Raw genomic sequence first — 26,924 nt, forward strand, 5'->3', positions numbered from 1 at the left:
ATGAAAAGTCGAAAATATTGATAAAATACTTGAAATCGTCGAGAAATTGACTCATGAACGAGAATTTTCATCTGTGAATCAAAACAATTTCTGAAATCGAAGGTTGCTGGTTATTAAAAATTCTCACTTACAAAAATGGAATCGATCGAAACGCAGTGACCCGGCGCAAATGGTAGTCAAGCCAGGTTCGACTATACGAAAGGTATTGCTATGATTTTGGTGTGATTGCCAGGGCTCAACAACAACGAACTGCTCTCCTGTGGTCAAACTGGTGATTCGTACTCGTCTAAAGTATGAAATTGCGCAGAAGCGGCCAACTTTGGTCAATAGGAGAAAAATCTAGTGAAAAAAGAAGCACGCCAGACCGCATACATCGTAGAACCTACGATCCACTTTAAGTTCGGAGCTGCAACCAAGGGAATACTAACTATTTCTGTCTATGGCGAATGATTAAGCTGGTGCAAAATTCGGTTCAAGAGAAGCTTGCGAAAATAGACTGCCTACTTTTTTGCCAATAGAGACGAGGTTTCATTGAGAGCGTCAATACATTTCAAATGGCTCAAGTTATCAATCCAAACGTTGCATATTCAACCTAAATCGGTTCTAATTAAAACCTTCAATTTATTAGAAAAAAATGGATTTATTTTTACTAGACCTTAGGCTACTTTGTCTAAAACATATGTAAGTATATATAAATTTCATTAATAATTCCATTACAAATATTCGAATTTAAAGCACACACATTCTAGAAACTTAATTAATTCTGCGCACCCATTAACCCCACCAACAAGTCCAAATGCCTGCCAAGCACTTAATAAACCATAAAGAAATCAGTGCAAGGTCTTTGGCATAACCTTAGTCTCAGACATAAAAAGTAAACAAACCGTCGCATTAGCAAAGCAATGAAGTGACGCGCTACACACGACAACCGATTCAAATGAGCCTACAAAATAATTGAAAAAAAAAAATGCATAAATTGTGGAGAGTGAAGTATGTGGAAAATATGCATGGAAATAGCAATTGAACCCAGGAAACTGACACATGGACACTGCTTCGATTAAAAAGCGCGCATTTGTAATGAATTTTCATGTAATTGTTTAACTCAAATCCAAACACACATAACTGTAGCTGCGTACTAACGCTAGCAAACCAATGCGAAGCACAATGTGTGAAGCAAAAACGAAACAGAGTTTAATATATTTGCAATGAAATCCACTCAAGCGCCGCGCTGTCAAGTAAATTAAACATTTCCAGGTAAAATATGTAGAGTAGAGGAAGCAAACACACACATACATAGTATATGTATGTATGTATGTAGAGTTGCAAGTGCAAATGCAAATTGCAAAATACCGCAACAGCCGTGCGGTTGATTGTACTTCCAACAGATGTGGAGTGGCAATTTATTGTAATTTTATTATGAAAATCTTTGCACTTTGCGCGCGCGCGTGTGAGCAATAACAACAGCAACAACAGAATATATTGTATAAAATACTTTTATTGTTACGGTTATTAACTGTAGACAAAAACACAGCAACAAGAAGAAAGGTTTACTGCGGCTGCACCGAAGCATTAATACCCTACACAGGCGCATTTCTCATAGCATAAAGGAGTAGATAAAGACCTTCAACTTGCTTTTGATCGTTCAGTTTCTATGGCAGCTATAAGCAATAATGAACCGATTTGAACAATTTGTTCGCAGATTGTAGCATTGGTTTGGAAAATAATGTATGCTAAATTTCATTAAGATATCTTGTAAAAAAAAAAAGTTTTCCATACAAGTGCTTGATTTTGACCGGCCAGTTTCTATGACAGCTATATGCTATAGTGGTCGGACATCGATGATTCCGACAAATGAGCAGCCAATTGTGGAGAAAAGGATGTGTGCAAAAGTTCAGCTCGATAACTCCAAAATTGAAGGATCAGGTCGCATGTAGACAGGCAGACGAAGATGTCAAAATCAACTGAGCTCGTCACGTTGATCATGCTTTATAAGGTATGCGATGCTTTCTTTCGAGTGTTACAAACTTCGTAGCAAACTTAATATACCCTGTTTAGGGTATGACAATAACAAATAGCTTAATTTCTTATCAAGCAGCTGGGAGGACGGAATTAAATCAGCTGATGCAAGCGTGACGGGAAATTTCATAAGTCACAACAAAAAATGGTTACATAAGCAGCCCTGCAGGAATTTAAGAATTAATATCCAGGTCAAAAGTTCTTTCGAGAACTAGCGGATAATCCGTCTTCATTCTGAGGTCTCAACTTGAGCTTCATTGATATATGTATAGACTCGGTACTATCAGTTTCTTTAGTTAAAACGTGGTCCAGGGAATTTCGGTTGAATGATTAAAACCAAACCAAACCAAAAAGGTCCCTTAATCTCCTAAAGTCCTTTACTCTTTGTATGAGATATGGTAAAAAAAAACCTTGTATAACGGAGGAGAGGGCAGCGAGCTTATCCACGGATGGGTGAAAGCTTGGGTGAAGGTTGGGGGAGGGGTTTACTGTCAGGAGCTTTCTTATCAACTGCAGTTTCAGACAGACAATAAGGTATCAGTAGATTTACTGCTCCGGAGTCCAGCGTCCTTCAGAGAAGTGACTAACCACTCACATAGTAGAGCGGCTATACCAGCCTTGACTTCATTACCAGTTTCAAGTCCTTTACTCTTTGTATGAGATATGGTAAAAAAAACCTTGTAAAGGTGAAAGCTTGGGTGAAGGTTGGTGAAGGGATTTACTGCCAGGAGCTTTCTTATCTAATCCAGTTTCAGACAGCCTCACTATTGCAGTGTCTTCCAGGCCGAGGTTGCAGCCAATAAGGTATCAGTAGATTTACTGCTCCGGAGTCTAGCCTCCTTCAGAGAAGTGATCATCCACTCAGATGGTAGAGCGGTGATGTAGCCTTGACTTTATTAACAGTTTCAGTTCAGGGTTGGTCAAAGAGTGCCTAATCTCAGCATCGATTTTAATTGTGATGAGACTGGTACCCTAGTACCGCTATAGGTAGAATAGGAGCGGGCCTGTGCTCCCGTATTTTCTTGTGTTCTACTACTAGATAGCTGGGCTTCGCGGAAGCTTGGCCAGCGCATAAGCCTTTTGGCCCAAGATGGATCTCAAGAGATCTAATGATTTCAGTAAGACTAGCCTCTCCCAAGTTTTGAGACCTTTTACGGGCCATTTCCCTAATGGCGTCCACGCAGTAAGGCTGGGAATCCTATTAGACGTGATCTGCAGAAGCTGTGTGGATGAAGATGAGGTGGAAACAACTCAACACTTCTTTCTTCACTGTCCCGCGTCCGGGAGGCCTTTTGATTGTGCTTCCTATAAGATTCAGGCTTCTTCAGCACTGTCTGCGAATTGCTCACAAAGAATAAGTTACGAATAGGTCTTAAAACGCCAGAATTCATGCAAGTAAACTTGTATTCATTGGCCAGTGGGAATGTTGAGAAAGTAGTTAGAATCTCCCACCAATCTTTAAATCCAATTTTTGAATAAGATATTTTTCAAAAAATTTCCCAGTAGAAGGGTCCTTTGGATAGGTAGATGGAAAGAATATAGGGATCTGATGTCATTGGCATCAGTATGGTCTCAAGAAATTCTTTCAATCAGTTCGCATGAAATTGTGTTCCTTCTTTTAATAAAAAATCACCTCTTGTTGAGGACAGATTTGTGATTTTGGGCATCTTATGAAGCTTCGTTTTTATTTACCTATAACTGGGAGTTTTTCTCATCAAAATCATTCCTCTAAGACAGTATTATTTTAGTTGTTTGTTATGGAAAAGGGATTAAGGAATATTTTCACTGTGGCACAAGATTGGCAGATGAGGACCGTTTGCTGTTAGGGAGCTCTTATTTTCATTCAAAGGAAAAGAAGACTTATAGAAACGGGTATTGAAGAAGATCTTGAAATTGGAGATGTACTCGCTATTAAATAATTAATGAGTCACATATATTTGATGATGTATTTAAGGAGGAAATGTAAAAGAGGAAAAAGCTCTGAGATACCATAAAGTATATTAATTACAAGTAGAAATTCAAAAATTGAACTTAAAATCGTGTTATGACTATCCATTGGGCAAAAATCAACTAGAATTTACGAAATGTTCTTCGTTGATCTTCCAACAGATCGAAATTTTGCTTAGGATTAAAACTGTCAATATTATATAACACAAAAATAAAAATTTTGAGCGAAACATTGCTTTAATCCACAAAATCCGCAAAATCAAAATTGAGTTTTCAACTTTCCCCACAAAAATATTCATCATACGCCATGGCGAACGGATAACTTTTCTCTAATTGAAATAATTCGAATTTTTCGCCCTACACTTTTGAACGAGCATATATTTTTAACGATGACTGCAACGCTAAAAAATGGTTATATAATTTGACTACCGTTATTTTTGCCAAAAAAGCCAACTTCTGCGCAACAAAGTCCAATACGTGGCAGAATGGTGGTGCAACCAAGCTGAGTGCTATGTAAATTGATAGATGAAAAGTTTTTGCGAATTCTAATCGACTTTCATCATCGCCGAAATTTTCAATTACACATTTGCTAAACGCTCAAATAGCACGCTGTGAATGGTAAGCGAGTGGCACTGCAGCTAGTCAGAGGCCATTCACCAAGCGCATGCTGCAGCCATAGCGCTTATGTTGCACTTAACTAAAGTACAAAGTTCAATTAGAAAAACGCTGAAATTAGCAAATGGCGAGCAGGAATGTTGCTGCTGCTGCTCTGTCGTCGTCAGTGTCACAGCATGAATGCCTGCGCTTGGGTGCCGCTAAGCAGCTAAAGTAAGTTGACTAAATTTCAATTCATTGAAAAAATGTCCGGAATCCGATTTGAGAATGCGCGCAGCTGTAGTTGGAATCACTAGCAAATCGCATGCACAGCACTGATAAAGAGAAATTAGAGTGCACAAAAAAAAAAATAAAAAAATAATAATACAAAAGTAAAAAAAAAAAATAATAAAAAACTAAAAGTAAAAAATAAAACACAAAATAAAGAAAAATAAAACAAAAATAATTTATATAAAAAATAGTGATTTCGCTAATGCAAAAATTCATTCATGCATTCTTTGTTGCGGCAACAGAAGTGCAACGAAAAATCATTGAAAATCGTCGACAGCTTTTTGTTGTTGCTAAAGCACTTACCTAACCTAGGCAAGGTAGTCTAAGCAAAGGTAGACTGTGTAGCATATAATTTCATTTCTAAGCTAAATGGTGAAAATGGTGCGCACATACATAAATACGGTGTATCCATTGGCTGCGGTGGCGCCGCTGCGAATGTAGAGCAACATACACATGCCCCAAAGCGCACACACACACTCACGTTTATCACACGAGCTACTTGTGCACGTATCTGCCGTAGAATGCCTGAAATTGGCTTGCAATGACCTTAGCCGATTTTTTAGATTTTTATAACTGTTTAATTTGTGGGCATGAAAATGAGCTGTACGAGCTACACTAATGTGACACAGAACAAGCAACATTTTTAATTAATTAACGGTGTCTTTTATGCGAAATTTAGGCATGCTAGGCATTGGACTAACGGTTTTTGATACAAAACTCAAAACAAACTAATCTATGCATTTTTATATATGAAAAATATCTGCCAAAAACGAGATTGGTTTATGCAGATTTTTATGGAGACTTATATTATAAGACTCAGAAACGACAGATAGGAAAAAACGAATGACATTCGCGTGGTATAAGTATGCAATAAGCAGATTGAGGTCCTGATTTGCCAGTCGTTCCACACCAACTGAGGAAGTTGCTGTGTTTGATTGTTCATAACGTCAGATTACAGTATGATATTCAATCTGTTTGGCTCCGGAGAGAGCGAAGCGTGTTTTATACAACCAGTGGTTCGTCTTGTAAAGGATGAAGGACCCACAGAGTTTCTTTATAGTTCTTCTTCAGAGTTTCCTCTCTATTTTTGTGAAATAATAAGAATTATTGCTCGTGGCAGCCCGATAACCCTCGGTGTCAAATTTGGACGATGTCACCTTTTAGGTGAAAACTTATATTCAGGACCTGCTCGACCGTTTTAAACCAAATTTGGTAAGTAATATTATCTTGACCTTCCTATGTACTAGTGAGAGATCGGACAACAATCACCCCTACTTTCCATATAACGCCATTTTAAATTCCATTTGACTCTAGAAAGTGATCTACAAGTATTATGCAAATCAAGCACCAATGAATGTATTCCCAAAATCGAACTACAACAGTTCCAGGCCCCAGATACCAAATATGTAGAGCCCAATTTCTACAGCGAACATTTTATTGAAAATATCGGTCAATCTGTAAATTATGTGATGGAAATTCGGAGCAAATGCTTCTGGGTGACAGTATAAATGTACGTCAAAAATGGGTTGAAACGAATGAAGGCTTCTTTTAGCCGCTACATACCTAATAAAAAGAGTTTCGTACTTCCGATCTACTTTATATCGCATATATTGATCAAAGTGTGATCCTTGTCAGTTGCAAGAGTATAAATTGCATGAACTTAGCCCTTCCTTACTTGTTTAATTAAATTTTTATTGATTGGGAAAAAAGTTGGATCGGTGAAAAGGAGCAGTAGAGGGCTCATAGGTCAATATAATATTCATCTTATGATCACTGAATGACATATTGACAAATGAAAGCTCTTCCTGATCAAGGATATCTGTCGGCTACTGATCATACGTGAGTAAGCTTCGCTATAGTGTATTATATATTACTACCATAAATTGTTATTGTGGACAGAAATGTCAAATTTGGGCAACTCCTCAGTATCAGTAGCCATATGCAATACAAAATACTGATTATTGATTATTTACGGCAAGTAGAGCGAGGATTGGAGGATGGAATCATGTGTAGAAGTTCACCCAAGTGAGGAAAGTTCTCAGAGTGCCATTCATTTGGGAGTGGGCAGAAACAATTCTTTTACATGTGGCTTAGGCAGCTCACGACCTTCGGTCTTAAAAGTATCCTCATTAATAAGTTAAAAATTGAAGGCGACCTAGAAGAAGAAACCATCCCAAGGACCGCGCGCTTGGGTTCGTGTAATTAAAAGTGCTCCCATTAAAAGTTAAAAATAGCCTAGGAAGAGAAACAGCACAAACCGCGTAATCGGTTTCTACGCTATTAAAGAAGGTAAGGGTGCAGGGGTGCCAAACTTTTGGAATACCTTTAGATGGGTACATAACGTGAGAAAATAAAAAACGGAGGAGATTATGGCTGCATTTATCGCTCCAAGTTGGAGTTGGCTTCAAATTGAGAGCAGAAGAACTAACAACTGATGAACTATTTACTATTTTGAAATGTATTTTTGATTATTTTCGAAGGATTTCAAGCAACAATTCTATTTATGAAATAATTATGGCTTTCTAACGGCATTATAGTTCCTATTTTGTGAATTAAAAAATGTATTTCGAAACACGAGGTGAACAGACTATAACTAAAGCCATAAAGCATAGCGTTGTTTGTTGTTATGAAGGTCTTTACGACTAATTTTTCTATGAGTTTATAGTTTATATACCACAACGTACCGACGTTATACGCTGCCTTAAGTGAGAAACGATTTAAAAGTCTAAATTGTCGACATGGCACCTAACCTGACAAAGAGCTCTCAGCGCAGTTACATTTTAAAATTATTATTTTTTCTAAAAATTGTATACAAAACAGGTAACTCTTTAACCGATTATATGTATGAAATCGCAGATTTTTTTGGACAAAATTGAAAATCAATAACTCTGCCATCTGCAGTTCACAGCACTGTAGCGCACTGTCATCGCTAGGACTCGCCGGCAATACGCACTAGCGAAGCGTACAATTTGTCAAATGCGAAGGCAAAAGTTGCTAAATAAACAACACCAACACAAAAAAAAGCAAACACCGAAAGCGAACTAGAAATTCGGTGGCAACGTTGACAGCTACAACATGCTGAGCACCAAAGTAGTAAAGCACTAGAGCAAACAACAAGTGAGACATTGCAATTTTTTGCAGCTTTAGAAAATGTGCATTGATTTTTATTTTTCAGCTAAAAAACAACTACAACAACAAATAAAAACAAAACGCGCACACAATATTTCGGCTTTTATTTGTGGAATGGACTTTGTCACTTGGTTTTTTGGCAAGCGTGTGGCGCTGCCTCTTCGGATTGCGACAGCCGCTGCACGTTCGGCGTGTTGGCTGCTTGTTTGTTGTTGGATTGGCGACAAAAAGCCGCCATGTTGCGCACATAGCGCCAACAGACAGCCCACACACACACACGCGCACGCAACGGAGACAGCCAACACATGCGTATACATATTTATGCGCCAACACAGTTGGATAAGGGGGGTTTTGGGGGTGTGTGCACGGCACATATGCGGCTGAGTGCCTGTGGCGTGTAGCCACGCGCGCGGATATACGGTTTATGGTATTTAGCACTTAGCTTGCGGCTGTCTTCTTGCACAAGCGTTATTGTTGTTGTTGTTGCTGTTATTGCTAAAGCTGCTAGTCGCTGTCGCCAAATGACGCGCCAACCGCAGCGCGCTCGAGTGGCCTGCTGTTAGCAACAACACACGCACGAATGTGTTCGTGTTGTTGCTGACGCACGCAATGTTGCAACGTTTTTTTGTTATTGTAAAAGGAAAAAAGAAAAACAAAAACGAATTGGCAACACAGTCAAAGGCAAACTGCAGGCATTCCTTTCGCTTTTTGCTGTGATTTGCCGGTTGTATTATTGCCTCTTATTGCTGTTGTTGTTGTATTTTAATTTAAGCGGATATTTAACGCTCGCAGCGTGAAGCGCATGGCGGCTAGGATGTGTGGCGCAGCGATTGCCAAGTGCGTTTGTTAACGCCATAATCCCGGAGTGGGCCGCAGAGGAATGTGACAAACAACAACACCAATAATAATAATAACAACAACAACTACAAATAACGGCACACATACTGTTTCCATAAACTCGGACACACAAATATTCATAAATACTGCCATTTTGCCGTGCCGCGACAAAGGGTGGCGGGAGGCAAGGCTTTCGACAGCAAAAAATAGAAATAAAATGCTTAAAAAATGCAAGTTGACCTTTGCTTACATAGCGGGAATTTATGTGCTCGCGCAAATGTGCCAAAATCTCTGCAAATATCAGCAGAGTTTGTTGCATAGAAAATGCAAAAACAACAAATTTTTTTGGTGAATTAAAAGTTGTGCAAACATTATTCGTGGCCTATAAATTTCGAAAATGAATTATGGCCCAAAAAGTATGGAGTTTTTCGGTTTATTGCTGTGTTTTTTCAACGCTTGTTTTAATTGAAAAAGTGTATTTCATAAGTTTTTTAATTTTACTCTCTTGTTATATCGAATATAACTGTATGTTATGTGACCTCGAAACTTTAATTGTCGTCGAATATAAAGCCAACACTTTTATTCTGACCTTTCTAGCTTTGAAGTGCAACTTCGAATCAGATTCAGGATCCATTTGATTAACAAGCAGTCAGAATATACATATTAGTGGAAGGACTTACTTAGTTGCAAGTGGAGAGATCAATCTTAAGTAAGATTCTGCAGATCGCTTACGAAGTTTCTGATGGGTTTATGGTCTTTTCGAATGATTTTGGTGGTTATTTTGGGTATGAAACTCGCCCTATGAGCTTTTTTCAAACAGAACACCGTAAACAGGTCTCTTTGGACATGCTTGATATAGCAAATTCCGTTCGCTCATTCAAGGAGAGCAATAAATAAGTCAACAATCATCGGAATGGAGAGAAAGAAACGAGACGAAACCAAAAAAAAAAAGTCAAAGTCATGAATATGTTCCGGAGGTACAATTGGTTAATAAGGAGGACTATTTGGCCTAATTGAGGCGTTAGCCTGAGAACATCCGTCGAAAACAGCCGGAATTGTGGAAGAACAAGTCATGGATTTTACACGATGACAATGCACCATCGCATCGAGGCACGATTGTGACCGAATTTAAAGCCAAAAACGCAATGAATACCATCGGTCAACAACAAAAACACAAAAAATCCTAAAATCGAGCTTAGGAATACTATAATTCTGTTTTATTTGCATTGGAGCACTTCTACTATTTTCGATAATTTATCGATCTTATAATACTGATCGAACATATAATGTCGATACTTTAGCGATCATCTAAAGTGCCGATAACTTATAGACAATATAATACATCGATAACGATAAGTGTGTTTAATTAACATATAAGCATTTATACGTATTTTCGATAATTTATCGATCGCTATCGACAACTCCTCGGTCATCGAATATACCGATAATTTATCGATAAATATATCGATCATATGATACCGATATTTAGCGATCGTCTAATATGTCGATAACTTTTCGATCATTGAATATACCGAGAACTTATCGATAAATGGTCGACCATGTAGTACCGATGATTTAGCGATCATCTAAGACGCCGATAACTTATCGATAATTAATCGATAAATATAACAATAATTTATCCATAAAATATATCGAAGAAGCTGTGAAAAACATAAAACTTCATACATTTCCTACAATTTTTGCACTTCAAAGGCATTTTCCGGCTATAGTGACTGCAAATCAAGTAAACTGTTTGCATGTGTATGTATGAAACTGTTCGTGTATGGAAACGTTTACTATTTTCCGGCATTGCTGATTTGTATAATTAAACAAAATGCTACATAATTAATACGATAATTGCTAAGCTGGCAACAACGCCAATGTAAATCGGAGGGGAAACGGTAGTGGTTAGTGAATAAATATACATACGTGAACAAATAGATATATGTATGTAAATGAATATACTTGTATGTACAGTACACCGGCATATGTAGATGTGTATTATGTAAGGCGATAATTAAAATGTAGACATCAAATGGGGTAGCGCCGCCAACTACACACACACCTATATTAACATATCCATACATACATATGAAGATTCATATAAACTTATGAAAAATATATATTTATATACATATGTATGTATGTATGGTTGTATATTTGTTTAGAAAAGTGACTAACTGTCTGAAAACATTTCCATGCGAACGCGTTGAACCCAATTACAGACTACGATGCAGTCGAGCGTGGAAAGCCGTAGCGCACAGCGCAATAACAGACAGGTGTCTGTCCAACTAATCAAGTGTCTAAGTGTTATTTCATTGACACTCGTAATTGGCAATGCGGGCATATATTTTCAATAAAATTGTTTGAAACAATATTTAAATACAGTTTTTTTTTTAATTTTTTAAAACCTCGTCGCACTCTATTAGTGATTTAGCGTTCCATTGAAAACGTGTTGGTAACGAGTGAAACATTTACGGTTATACCGCACAATTAGCAGATCACAGAGAAAACTATTTGAACAAAAGCAAATTAAGGTTTCTAACAATATTCTCTAAAAAGTAATGTTAGCTTCAGATTTATACAATTTAAAGATCAAATGCGGTTGAAGCCTAAAAATATGCAATACAATTTAACTTGGGTGTGATTTAGGAAGAAATCGGAGGTGGTCGTTATAATCCATGGTAGAATTTGGTCAGAAATTGTATACTTAATATACGAAAATTATCGGAGGAAATTCTCTCTAGAGTTCTAATTCCTATCAAGTCCCATATTTTCCAAATTTATTTTTAAAAAATATTTCTAAGCAACCCTTCGTCTAAGTGAGATTCCTCTTACGACCGATCGGTTAAACAAACTTTTTCATCTATATTTTTTATTGATAACTGTATTTATTCGTATGTCTGTTACAACTACTTCTGCTTTTCTTTTTTGATATGGAAATGAGAAACCATAAGCATATAGAATGCTATCGATTGAATTAGATGAAATGATCTTGATACGAACTATGTGAATATTTGTCGATCTTTGATTCAATGATTGTATTTGGTGCAAAAATTAATAAGAGAGAGTGAGAGCTTTGTTCTCTTTTCAAAAATATTGCACGAGAAAGAAGCCGCAGTAGAATGCAAAAGAAGAGAGGAGTATTGGAATGCCTTATTAAAGTCATTGAAGTCGCATATTATTGGCTATGGTATCACTACTGGCTTCTGTAGATTGAACCCTAGTATTTGTTTGTTCGATTCACCACTTTTCAGTTACATACTAGTAGGTATATATATGTCGGATTTGATTGCGGACAGAATATTATAATAAGGAATAGTAATGTATATTATAATTAAATCACAAATAACAGTACTCACTCAGTATCCCTATGTAATAATAGATGATGAGAAGTGCAATCTTTTGCAGAAATCCAGTATAAGGTTTGATCACTGAAATTATAAGATATATACACATATAAGAGAATTGTTAAAAATATTTTTAAAATATATATTAGAGAGGATTTTACTTTTTCTTATACTAGTTTTAAACAATGTTCCAATTTAAGAAAATTTATACAGTTTCAGCATTAAACCAATATGCTAATGGGTTTTCAAGATGAATTTGGAGGCAAAGGCGTAAATTCGAAGGAAATAATAGCCTTGAACTTCTGACATTTGCAAATTCCTTTTAATGCCTTCACAAATCCATTCTTTATATCCACTATAAGTATATATAAATCTGAAAACGTAATCGGCCAGCGGGTTGCATCCAATGGATGTTTTCCTAGTTCGTTCTACCTACGTTGTTTGATATAAACAAGCTTCAAGGCGAACTAAGGTTATTTAATAGGGAAAGATATCGTTCTTTATGATCTTTATCTTGATTTTGATCGATCTGTTTAAATGTTCGCTATAGGCTTGGTAGCCCGATCGGGAAAATAGGTTCGGAAATTGTGGCTTTGGATATTAAGATTTGTTAAATTTCCTGATATACCTTTACAAATTAAGAGAAAATTCCATAGAAGGATTTGACTTTGATCGCTCACTTCGTGTGACAGCTATAGTGGTCCGATATCGGTGGTTCTGACAATTGAGCGGAACGATATCTCAAAAACTTAGAAACATGTGCGAGTATGGGGATGTTCGAGTCTCAATCACTGCGGCAGTATCGCAAGGCATCATATTCGACGCAAAAATGTTGCAATATAAGTATCAGCAGATACTCTGCAGAAAAGCAACACTGTCGCAATATTGCTGCAGTTATTTGCTTGCTCGAACATCCCCTATATACAGAGGCACAACGTCGGTGTGTTTAACGTGGGTACCTGCTGACGACTGCCTAACCCCACGGAGCTCCAAAGCACAGCGGATCAAATCAATGCGTTGATCGGCGCCATGAAAATGCATTGGATCTTGCCTCCCATGGTACCAGAATTAAGTCTCCGGTCAGACATTGTCTCCAAAACTACTACCAGTTGCGCTTCCATACTGCTCTGGACTGGTTCACAAGGGTTGGACCCCATATGCATATTACACGCACCCACCATTAAAAAAAAGTTTATTTCTAATAACGGTAACCTCTTGAAATTAGGATCAATTATAGAGTGTACTCCTGGCATGAATCAACGCTTATAAAAAGATTCCAGTGGCACGGAGACAGCAAAAAATTATCCACCAACTTAAAGTTTTTCCAGTATAACCCCCAAAAACTAACCTCAAATCACGCCATCGAAAAAAGCTAAAGTAAAAACTGCAGCTCCACCATTATAATCGCATGCAACGTCACATAACACCCATTATAGAAAAATCTATAAAGTAATTTCTCGCTAAAAAATCAAATGTGACTTTAAATAAAATGTCGGCATTTCACATTAGCACATTGCGACGACATACAAATGCATAAATAGCGAGATTTAACTTGCCGCCACCGGTGATTGCGGCGTGACGCAGCGCACCCGTACGATACCGGAGACATCTGTTCGATGAGCTTGATGATGTTGTCTCCAACGCGAATGTGCGGTGCTAAATAATTAAGTGTTTGCCGTGTTCCCAACTGACAACGGCACGGTTGGAGGCGATTTGTCGACTGCCTTGCATGCCAGCAGCTAAAATGCACACACACCCATACATGTATATATATCTAATTGTATACACCTACAATGCACGTAGCTCATGTTATTTTTACAACATTTTATTTAGATGAACGGCTGACAGCCGCACAGTCGGCTAACTTTTCAAGATGCCAACGGTTAGTAAGCTTATATGCATTATGTGTGTGTAAATATATATGCATTGCTGTATATGTATATACATGTATGCAAGTGTGTATATGCATGCAATCGTTTGTATGAATATGTGTCTATGCAGTTGTCGTTGTGCTCGCGCCCGCTACTCCACGCGGCATGTGGCCGAAATGATATATGTTTTCTATTAACATATTTTACAGTTAGAATATTACTAGAAAAAACAGAATTACGTATTTTCCATGCTATTTTGCATATTGAATATTTATAGTTTAAACGGCACATTATTCTTTGTGTGGCCTTGTCTGCAACATCGCGTAAAATGCAACAATTGCATGGTGGAATTAATGGTGCGATCACGACCCCTATAAGTTGAAGAATGCCGATGATTAAGTGATTTTGCACAATATTGAAAATATATTTTTAACTGTGCTTGACAGATCCCCAGTACTTGTGTGTGTGTGGGTGTTATGGCACGTCATGCACAATTTTATGCCCAAAGGCAACGCGTTACTTAGAGACTTGCATTATCATTAAGAGCTGCAAAGATTAGAGGCATCGGGGGTTTTTCTAGAATTAGCGTATCTTGAAAGTACCATAGGACTAAGCAAATAGTCTGCAGTAATCTAGATATTGTTTTTGTAGTCGCAGCAAACACTCCCCAAATTATTTTGAACAGTCCGCGATCAGAAAACTTCGGGTTCAGTAATGGGGATGCTTGCTCACTAAATACTTCCTCACTATACACCTAATGCGACTGAGAGAAAGAAAGAGGGACATATGAGAAAGTAAACCACTGTTTTCATTCCTTATTAGAGAAGAATGGACCTATGGTACTATCATCGACAGTTCTAACGATGAAAAATACATATTCACAACAAGCCAACTGATGAAAGCGACGACGAAAGCTTGTTCGAGAGTAGTCCAAACACAAAAGGTAGCTTCAAACAAAATTACTACAACCCAGTATTTTAAGCCGAAATTGTAGACATAACAGAAGGTGCCAAGTGGGCCTCTGCTCTAACTAGCATATCCATATACTTCTAGTGAATAGCCAAGCGCCAATTATGTTCAAGCTATCCATGGCGCTAATACCAAGTGTCACTGCGTTAGGTTATGCAAGCAGGCAATAACTAGACTCTCAGTAGATAACTCTATTAACATTATCTGACTTTCACTAGGTAACTGGGTTAACATCATCTGTTTACCCAGTCATATAGGAGTAGAAGGATATGCAAAGTCAGATGAGCTTACCCGCTCGGAGACAGCTGGACACACAATTCCCTAAACTGCCCCAGGCCATTCAGCTCCATCGAGATTTGCAATGGATCCCGGAGGAATACCTCAAATCTGGGAACACAAGGCATACCACAAAGTTACTTGAGAATAGTGTTGATGATGGTGGACAGACCACAAAGCTGCTACTTCTAGACAAATGGGAACTTGGTAAGATTGTAGGGGTTAACACATGGCATCTACCTTAAGATCCCATATTCAAAAAATGAGATAGTTGGAGTCGGCAGAATACAGAATACACCTTCTCTATAGCGCTCATCGTTGGCCAAACCGACGTTTTGAAGAGTATTTTCAAAGAAAAATAGCCCGATGATCTCACAAGTAGTTACTAAACCCGACGATCTCTCGTTAACGATCGCCAAATTCTCGTGAACGTGTACGCAATTATAAAATAGTATATCTCCCAAGGCAGTTCGAGAGTAAAGTGTTTTATTTCGTTGCAAGATGTGATCAAGCTTTTTGCCAATGATTTCTAATGGAAAAAGTCTCACCGCCATAACAATTTTTGTAAAAATAATAGTTATTATGGGCATTGCATATATGTAATTTGATGACATCTTAAAAGCAAATGACACAGTATTTAAGTGACTAAATCAGCGACTCTTTGATGCTTCTGAAAAATGGTCTATTATGCGAGTTTTTTGATTTTTGCTCTCTTATTGAGTGAAAATTGCTTTTTATGCTATGGATATACATATACTATATATATTTATAATATAATATTCTCTGAAAAGTTGAAACTGTCCCGATAAATAGTTTCGAAGATGTGACCGTGTTTTTAAGAATTATTCGAGTTAGTGTAATTGCCTCCCAAAAACCATTTTCTCGAAACGCTGTTTACAGAGTAGGTCAGGATTTTTTAAAAATGGCTGGACCGATCGACTTGAAATTTTCACACGACCCTTCTGACATATATTTGTCATGTATTAGCTGACGCAATAAAATTTTTTGATAATAATTTCGATTTTTAAGCCTCTCAAAAGTGTGAATTTTACAAAAAAAAAAAATTTTTTTTTGGGAACCCGGAATTTTGTCGAAATCCAAATTTTGTCTAATCTTTCGATAATAAACTGTATACATATATAGTAATAGTACTTTTTTTTAAGGTTTTTATATTGTGATATTTTAAACAGAAAAATCTATCGCGGTGCCAGCCGCCTTTTTTCGGAGGTCTTCCTCAAGATCGACTACGGGATCAAGAGAATCCGAAATTATTCAAAATGAATCGCCGATTATTAAAAAAATCGTCCAAAATAATAAAAAAAACTCACAAAACAACGATTTTTTTCTAACTTGAAAGAGGATATGAAGTGATTATACAATCTTCAGAAACTAATTTCTGTTAACTAGCACTGTAATAGAAAAAATATGTCTGCATATTTAGGTATAATAAACTTCTCGAGGCTCAAAATTAGTGCGAAAGTCACAAAAACCTTAGAACAGAGGCGGATTACTAAGCAAAAGGGGGGTCCACCGCCAGTTAAATGAAGACATTAAACTAAATATTTACTTTGGCATTACATTTATTTTGGAGCTTTTGTTTTGGGGCTGTAGACATCAGCTACATAAGTCAAGATAAAGTCAAGCGACTAAGCGAACTGTTTGTCTATACATTTTTAACCAGAAATAGACGCAGTACACACACGTACCAATTTGCTTAACCCTGTTAAACGCTTTAGGTATGTAAGTGGGTATGTATGTATGTCGGTGTGTTTACGAGAAAGCGTGACTGTGGCTCTACTTTATTTGTTGTACGTAGACAACTGATCATAAAGTAATAAAATTGTTGCTGCGTAAATTTGCATAGCTGTCAGCTGCTCCAGGTCCCGAGCGTTAGCTTGTTAGCACATCACAATTATCTAACCACCACTAAATATCTATGTGAATAGTTTCTGCTAAATCTGCGCAATTATTTGTTGAGACTCTATAAACGGCTACAAAACGTTTACTTAAAAGCTAAAATTAGTTTTAAAAGATTAAATAGACGTTGAAATGTTTTAGCATCTGTCGAGGCAAGAAACGCACGACGGAGTTTGTTAGGGGCAACCGACAACAAAAAAAAGGAAAACAAAAATATATTGTAGATATGGTTAGATATGCGAGCTCATTTTATAATAAAAATATTTATATGAAAGTTTTACATACATACAAGTATGTACACATATGAAAGAGCTAAGCGTTTTTGGTACAGTCAGCAGCTAACAGCTTTTCACAGGGTTCCACTTGGGCGAGCGCCAAATGTTAATTGGCAAGCCATTATTCAGTGCGAATATTTGATTCATGTAAAACTATTTAGCGCCAAATTTTTTTTTCAAATTTTTTCCAAATATTTCAATAATTCATGGCAAATGCATATTCATGAGGCATGCGACTCACATAACTGTGAAGGTGCGATGTCTAAAGTGTTGTTTACATACACTGGACTGAAGATCATTTTTTGTTTGGGAAACATTTTAACAGTGTTTGCGTTTAATGTTGTGATTATGTAAAAAATTTTATAACAAATATTTTCTTTTTTCTTTTAACTAATAGCTTTCTTCGTCACGCCAAACTTTAGCGAGTGGTGAATCGAACAAATTATGACAGCTGGTTAAACAACCTAGAGGCCTCCTCAACATCGTATGTAAGGTTCTATCGAGCGCATTGCATGAAAGATAAAGCCCACCGTCAACAAACTGATTGGACCTTAACAGTGTGGCTTTAAGTCTGGAAAATCAATAACTAACCAGTTATTCACAATGCGCTAAATCAGGGAAAAGCTGCCTTTGACAGCACGAAAAGGAGCTGCCATTATGCTGCGATGTCTGAATTTGGTATCCCCACAAAATTAATACGGCTGTATAAACTGACGTTGAGCAATACCAAAAGTTCGTCAGAATTGGGAAGGACCTCTTCGAGCTGTTCGATACCAAACCAGGTTTCAGACAAGGCGGCTCACTTTCGTGCGACTTCTTCAAACTACTGCTGGAGAAAATAATAGCTTCAGTACTTAATCAAGCAGGTACAATCTTCTATAAGAGTGTACAGCCGATGATATTGATTTCATTGGTGTCAACAACCGCGCCGTTAGTTCTATTTTCTCCAACTGTATAAGGAAGCGAAGAAAATGGGTCTGGTAGTGAACATGGGTAAGTCAAAATATCTTCTGTCATCAAACAAACAGTCGTCGCACTCGTAACTTGGCTCCCACGACACTGTTGACAGTCATAACTTCAAAGTCGTAGATAATTTCGTCTATCTTGGAACCAGTATTAACAGCAACAATAATGTCAGCCTCGAAATCCAACGCAGAATAACTCTTGAGAACAGGTGCTACTTCGGACTAAATAGGCAATTGAGAAGTATGGACCTCTTTCGACGAACAAAAACAAAACTCTATAAGTCCTTCATAATTCCCTGTCCTGTTATTCGGTGCAGAGTAATGGACGATGACAACATCTGATGAGTCGACGTTAGGAGTTTTCGAGAGAAAGGTTCTGCGGAAGATTTTAAGTCCTTTGCGCATTGGCAGTGGCGAATATCGCAGTCGATGGAACGACGAGCTGTACGAGATATACGACGACATAGAAATAGTTCAGCGAATCAAAGACAGCGGCTACGCTGGCTAGGTCATGTCGTCCGAATGGATGAAAACACTCCAGCTCTGAAAGTATTCGACGCAGTACCCGCCGGGGAAGCAGAGGAAGAGGAAGACCACCACTCCTGTTGGAAAGACCAGATGGAGAAGAACCTGGTTTCTTTTGAAATCTCGAATTGGCGCTAAACGGCGAAAAGGATGAACGACTGGCATGCTGTTGTTAACTCGGCTATAATCGCGTAAGCGGTGTCTACGCCATTAAAGAAGAAGAAGTATCATTGTGTTGCAATTGCGAGATTTGAGGTCGTTGATTCCAGAATTAGACGGATTATCATATAAATTATGCAAGATAAGTATAAGTATTTATGTGTGCATAAAACAGACGTCACTACTTATCAGTTCCAACAAAAGATGACAAAATTATTTAAATGCATTTCAGCGTAACATGAAATCTCTGAAGGCTTAGTTTGTGTTGAAACAAGCAGACAATTAACGGGCGGCAGAACAAGCTAATGGACGAAGATTTGAAATTATTAGAATGGCTAGATTATGATCATTTCACTGAAGATGAATTGTGGGTCAATACAGCTCAAATCTATGACGATTTCAGAGTGCATCAATACTAGAACAGTATGGCTCAAATTCATCATTTCAGTCTGGATCAATGCATTTCTAATTCATGATCATTTGAGCATAGATCAATCCTAGAATGCAGTTCAAATTGGTGATCATTTCCGTACAGATCAGTACTAGATCAATATAGTTTAAATCCATCTAAGATTGATTTATTATAAAGATATCTTCTTCTTATTTATTGGTGTAGACACCGCTTATATAGCCAAGTTTACAAGTATTTTCTTCTTTTCATTGGGGGTGTTTTTGACCTGGCGGGTCCCAAACCCAGCACACAACTCTGGTGAGGGATGTTTCCCATTTTAGCTCACCTTCAGCGGATGCTTTGGCTCCTCCGAGGATACTTGGTCTAAGACCGAAAGTAGTGCGCTGCTTGAGCCATATGTAAAAGAAGCGTTTCTGGCCACTCCCATGCGAATGGCGCTCAGAGAACTTTTCTCACTTGCGTGAACCTCTACACATGGCTCCATTCTCTATTAAAAAGACTTCGGAACATAATATTCATAGAAGTCATATCAAAGCTTATAGGAGTATATCTTTTATTAAGCCGAATATTTGCCAAAACTTTTGAACGTCAAAGAAAGTTGATATCTTTGCTATGCCAACTCATAAATTCTTTTCCTCGTGATAAGCAGACATGTGCGTACTATTTTACGCAGCTAACTGCCGGAATGCAACACTGTATGTCAAAAAAATATGATACGGTACTTTTCTTTTTTGCTTTGCTTGAGAGCTAAATTTAGCACCCGGCATGTATTTATAACCCGATACTATAGATAATAATTAGCGCCTGAGAGCTAAGTGCACGCGCGACATTTACACAATCTTTTATCATTTTTGAATATTAATTTTAGAATTGAATAAACTAAAGCGTTAGGCGTCAACGCTCAGTCATAGCGCGATGCGCAGAAAGATCTAAAAGCGCAAATGAGCGAGCATTTATCTAATGTTGACTTTAGTGAGCTATTTTTGATCTGCATTCTTCCTACGCCTAAGTGTGCCGTGGAAACGCATGCATGTGAGGGATTTTAGCACTAATTAAACTAGTGCGCTGAGTTGTTAATTTTATTAAAGCAAAACATGTGCAAATATTGTATATATTATATTTTATTATGTATATATTCATTAATAAAAAATCTTGCACATTGGCCATGCGCACACGCGCAAATACGCCTTATTTGCCTGGATTATTCTTGTAGAGTATCTGCTCGCTTTCGTTTTTCTTTTTTGTCTCTTTACCTTGTCGGGTGTGGCTGTAAAACTTTTGACAAGTTATTATTATATTCGCATAAAGTGATAAACACGACCGACCGCCACTAGCCGTGCTCTTATGTTTGTGTGTAAATATTTGCGCAATGCACCGACCATGGCGAATGGCATCATGGCAATGATCATGAGTAGTGTCAAGCATATGATAGCGTTTTTTTTCCAAATACTCATGTGTGACGTGGTGGTGATGTCACATCACTTTTGTGGCATAATCACATGATGTGGCGGTGATGTGATGTCACTAAAGCAAAAATGATTTTAGTTAATGAAAATGTGCTTTAACTGATTTCCAGCAACGCTGTCGAGTTGGCAGAGCTTGGAATGATACAAATTCGAATCGGTTTCTAAACCGAATATTGTGGCAGCGGATTGTGAGAAAACCTTAGGATGTGATGTTATGAATGGGTTGTATAAAAATAGCTATACTAATGTTCTGTGAATTTGGAGTGATTATTAGATTTTATATAAGGCCTACACCTCGAAAACTGTCACGGGGAGTACGGATTACTTTATGGAATTCTGATTAGGTGGATGTGGTACAATCTTCTATAATAGTGTACAGCTGCTGGCGTACGCCGATGATATTGGTATCATTGGCCTCAACAACCGCGCCGTTAGCTCCGGTTTCTCCAGACTGGATAAGGAAGCGAAGCGTATGGATCAGGTTGTCAACGAGGACAAGACGAAATATCTCCTGTCATCAAACAAACAATCGTCGCACTTGCGACTTGGCTCCCACGTCACTGATGACAGTCATAACATCGAAGTGTTGGATAATTTCGTCTATCTTGGAACCAGTATTTACACCAACAACAATGTCAGCCTCGAAATCTAACGCAGAATAACTCATGCCAACAGGTGCTAATTTAGACAGAGTAGGCAATTGAGAAGTAAAGTCCTCTCTCGACGAACAAAGACCAAACTCTATAAGTCATTCATTATTCCCGTACTGTTATATGGTACAGAGGCATGGACGATGACAGCATCTGATGAGTCGGCGTCAAGAGTTTTCGAGAGAAAGGTTCTGTGGAAGAGTCCTTTGCGCATTGGCAACAGCGAATATCGCATTCGATGGAACGGTGAGCTGTATGAGTTATGCGACGCCATTGACATAGTTTAGCGAATCAAGAGACAGCGGCTACGTTGGCTAGGTTATGTCGTTCGATTGAATGAAAATACTCCAGCTCTGTGAGTATTCGACGCAGTAAACGTCGGGCTAAGCAGAGGAAGAGGAAGACCTCCAATTGGCACTGACTGGCGCCTTGTTGTATCGGCTATAACAGCGTAGGCGGTGTCTACGTCAATAAAGAAGAAGTATCGAAGAACAACGCTAGAAACCACACTTTAATGAGCTACTAAGAAGCAGAAGGTTTCCCTGAGAAAAAATTTTGTTATTGAGATTTGATGAATAAATTGTTGGATAAGTTTTTGGGAAAATCAAGAATTGGATCATGTTATTATTACTAAAGAATTATTTCTAATAAAAGATTAATTATTTATTTCGCCCCTCAGCACCCAAATTAGAAAAATTTCACATAAATGTGAAGCAAATTGATTTGTGTTTACTTGCTGAGGACTAATTTTTTTTTTAGCAATAAATGTCGGCTAACAAACGATACGCTATCTTATCGCGGAGACATGACTGCGAGTGTGTAGGCATTTCTAATCGGCACAGCTGTGTGGCATGGTCTGATGGCAATATAATATTGCCTCTTTTTTTGGTTTTGGAGTTTTTACGATTGTTGACTTAGGTTCGCGCGCACGCAGCACTCGTGAGCGGTTTGGCAGGCAAATGGCAGAAACCGATATGAATGATACCAACGTGTGGTTTGAAAGCGTGCAGATATTTGTACAGATATATGGAAGGTTTGACTTATAGTGGCACTGCAGCAATGAGTACTCAAGGAAAATACTGGTTGAGACTAGAATTTCGCTGCTGTAAGTTAACTAGTTCCAAAGGGAGCAGACTTCAGCTATACTCTGAACGATTTTGTTTTTAGAATTTCTTTTTTTAATCATAATCTGTTCGAGTTATCCTATATATTTATATATTAGGAACCGGTTCGAGACTAGCATATTATATCTTTTTGTAACTAAGACTGACTTTTTAGTCTTGAGTTTCATACTAGCTACAAACTAGTCTTACAACCATTCACTTCACTGCGTGTTCATAAATCGTGCAACATACATACTTACTGCCGCGCCACACAAATGTCCAAAATGTCAATATTGGTATTATCACTTCCGATTCACTGATAACTTTATTTACACCTATTAGTCATAGGTAAGAGCGACTCAAGTCAAACGCATCGAGGAAGTGCACAACACGCAAGACACACGTGGTGCATGTGTAAGTGTGCGTGTGGCGACAGACGAGCAAAAGAATAATATTTGCTTTGATTGGCAGCGTGTGACGGGCCAGCGACCGGTTGGCAAGCGAACGTCTCAATATATAAATGCAAATATAGTGATATAAGTATGGACTGTTTGACTAGCCCTGTGGTTTTCTCAGACAAATGCAACATTGCGAAGCGCTGCTTAAGTTCTCAACACCCTGACTGTCACTTATCCACTTATCTACACTGATATAGCATATACTTTTTATCTACAATATATATATACTATATATATACTGCACAATTATTTATCTGTTGCCAAGCAAATATAAAATTTTCGCTTACAAGTTTACACGCTGCTCAGTCCAACGCTCTCTTATCTAGCCTGACGGCAGAACAGCTGGTCATGTAACTCTTGAAAAAAGTTACAATAAACAAAATAGAAACGGCAAATAACAAATATTTGCATTATAAAACTATAAAAAATACGAAAATAGTTGCTGATATAAATAGATGCAGCCGGTAAATAGTCTGCGTCCATAAAAAGATAGTACAAAATCAGGTAAAATTATTTATATGCGAATTATGACAGTGCAGAAGGTCGTTAATTTTATTATCAGCTGAGTGCTTTGTGATATGCATTCGCTGTTGCATTCAGTATTCAAAGTGCACTTGAAACTCTCGTGCTGATAGCAGCTAATAAAAACTTCCCTTTACTCTCCTATGCCGAATTAACTGGTTGCCAACAGTCGTGGGAGTTGCATGGTGGATATATCTGATGATAAGTATGAATACTTGACTTCCAAAAGTAGACGTCATAGGCCAACAGCGACTTAAACCAGTTACCGCTTGTAAAATTTGAGAACATCTCTACCAACTTGTCTCGATCTTTAAGATCAATCGACCACTACAATAGGTCGTTTTTCTACTTCGCGAGCAACATTCTAACGCAACTCTCGATGTTTTTCTCAGAGTCTACGCCACTAAAGAAGAAGTAGAGACCCAGAGCTTAGACCTTTTTTTTGGTTTAAATAAACTTAGTGCAATAAAATTCAAAGAGGTCCTTTCTTATTCTAACACAGCGCAATCAATATTGCTTGAGATCTTCAGCAGCAATTTAGGTCCGTAATGAATAAATCCTCATTTCACTTTCACGTTTAATTTTCTAGGTGCAGGTGCACTGAATAAACATTTCTTGCTTTCTGTTCAATTATAAACAATTCAGCAACATGTGCACTATCGCATAAAACAGCACACTTGAGATAAGGCTTCGCACGACAATTTTTTTATTGCTTAAATGGTATGAACAATCAATTTATGACTCACAGGCGCGCATAACTTTCTAACTGCTTTTACAACAATATGTGTCAATATATGGTGAGTAAATACCTATGCCAGAAAGTTATAGTAGTGTAAAAGCCAATAAAAACTATTGAAAAGGAAGCAAAGGAAAGCATACAAAACTATAGAAATTATAAAATATTGTTACATATGAATATTATATTGTATATCAAGAATATGATTAAGTGGGAAAGTCAAAAGATTGCCAAAATAATTTTTATTGCATTAATGAACGTTGAAGGCCAATTGCTCGCCTTTAAAGAATTTTATTAATAAACCAAGAGGAAAAACGAAAGGTATTATTCAATATGACTAGCTTCTTTAAGGGATAGCTGGATTTTCCAAAAAATCGTTTTTTTTTTTTTAATTTAAGACATGCCTAGCATATTTTCCCAAAGTTTCAATTCAAAGGCAATGGTAGTGAAAGTGGAGGAGACGAGAGAACTTTTGGGTGAGCGGAGAACGGCTCGTCAGGCTAGACTGGTCGGCTACATCAAGCTTTGATCGTGCTTTTCTCGAAACATGGTTTTCACAGTGGTCACGATTTCCCAGAAAGTAGTGCAATCGATCTTATTGAATCTTAAAGGTCTAAATCACTTCTAAAAGAATGACCTCGTGATTGATTTAAAAATCATGTTTTTTCATTTACAACTAATTTTTTTAAGACCATTTGTGATAAAGATTAGTCCTAAAATTATTGCTGTGTTCTTTCAACTTTGTCAAAAATTCATTGCTTTCCAAATCTTTCCAATATTCGCGATCTATACTCAACTACTAACCGATGAAATTTGATTTTCTGATTTTTGGATGAATCTTTCGTCACTCAATTATAGGATTATATACAGTTAGAATTTTCTGAAAATTTTACAAAATACACAGAAATGTTCATATCGTTTCGTTGAATATTTTCGAAGCTACGCGCGAATTTGAAATGGCGTTTCATCAGAGGGCTTGGAAGTGCATTCTAATCTTTAAAAGGGTTTTTTCAAAATGTTGTTTTCAAAGTCGGTGACCAACATTACTCGAAAACGGCTAAAACCGATTAGTCTCAAATTTTAACTCGAGCTTCTTTAATTTATTTTTTTACTCATAAAACGAAGATTTTCTCGCACCGATAAATATCTTTTTTTAAAATTTAAGGCTGAATTTTTTTAAGAAATCGATTTTTTTTAAAAAAAAAAAGATATCTTTCATTTTGTCAAACAATTTTCATTTAGTAGAATAATTACTGATTTCTTTAACATTTCTTTTTGAATATCTGTTTTGTTTATTTTCTCAATTTCAAAGGCAATCGTACTAAAAGTGTCAGAGATGTAGAGGTCACCGAGAAACGTGTTTTTTCAGACCTTCCGGACTTCTTCAATCAGCGATCGTGTTTTTCTCGCAACATAAATAATATTAATTTCTCAGTGAAAATCGTTTGAATCTTGTTGAATTTTCATAGTTCTTCTATATAAAATGAACTTCGCTTTATCTTTTTCAAGTACAACTAATTTTTTGAAAACAATTTGTGATGAAATGATATCTTACACGCTTTGAACTCAGTCATCGATGGATACGAAATTCCTAAAAATTTTGTTATTTCAGCGCTAGAGAAACCAATAGCCCGATTTTGGCAAAAATCACACCTTACTTAAGAAAAAATGGCTAATTTAAATAAAATTTCTACATATTGACCAAAGTATACGGTACAAAGTCCAACAGATGAACATATGTAACCCTTGTTATATGCAGGTTTCAAGAAAGTATAAGGTGAGCTTCATATTTCTAGGTAAGGAATTTAGCTATACACTCTCCAAGCAAATTGTTGAGATCGAACCACTATAGCATATAATAGCTGTCATACAAACTGAGCGATCAAAATTAAATCGCTGTATAGAAAACTTTTTTATTTCATAAGATACCTACACAAATTCGGCATAGATTATTGTTCAAGGCAACACTACGATCTCCGAATAAATTAGACTTTCCATTATTTCAAGTAATACCGGTATATGGAAGTACATGGATTTTTTGACAGATTTGTTGCAGTTCTTTCGAAGTTCAAGTTCAAACGAAAGTATTTAATTCCCGAACTTAGTCTACTTTTGGTTGCATAACGTAAGACAATTGACTTTGACTTTAAATTTTAGGCAGGCATAGGCCACATACTTAGATATTCCACGATAATTGACGCAAACTGCTTGAGTACACCTGCACGCTAGTGCGAGTAGAGAAGGCAAATGTTTATGCCAATCGCACAAAGATAATAAGTTGGTGACAGTCGGCTATTTTTAGCAAATGTTGATAGCAAATACGTTTTTCCAAAGAAACCACAAGTTCAATTTACGCACCGAAGCGAAGAATTAGTCACAGACGAATCAATCGACATTCAATTCACACCCCATATATAACTATTGCTTTCGATGTTTGTTTATACGTGTGTGTAATG

At 37.3% G+C, this 26,924-nt stretch overlaps 1 long non-coding RNA gene across 1 annotated transcript in view; it reads right to left on the bottom strand.

Annotated features, from left to right (window-relative positions):
- Positions 1-26,924, bottom strand: part of LOC126753207 (uncharacterized) — a 123,162-nt gene that overhangs the window by 45,764 nt on the left and 50,474 nt on the right. Inside the window, exon 2 of the long non-coding RNA XR_007666100.1 lies at positions 12,177-12,248. This is a non-coding gene — a long non-coding RNA (uncharacterized LOC126753207). The remainder of the gene's footprint in view (positions 1-12,176; positions 12,249-26,924) is intronic.

Source organism: Bactrocera neohumeralis, chromosome 3 (assembly GCF_024586455.1).
Source record: "Bactrocera neohumeralis isolate Rockhampton chromosome 3, APGP_CSIRO_Bneo_wtdbg2-racon-allhic-juicebox.fasta_v2, whole genome shotgun sequence".
Lineage (NCBI taxonomy): Eukaryota > Metazoa > Arthropoda > Insecta > Diptera > Tephritidae > Bactrocera > Bactrocera neohumeralis.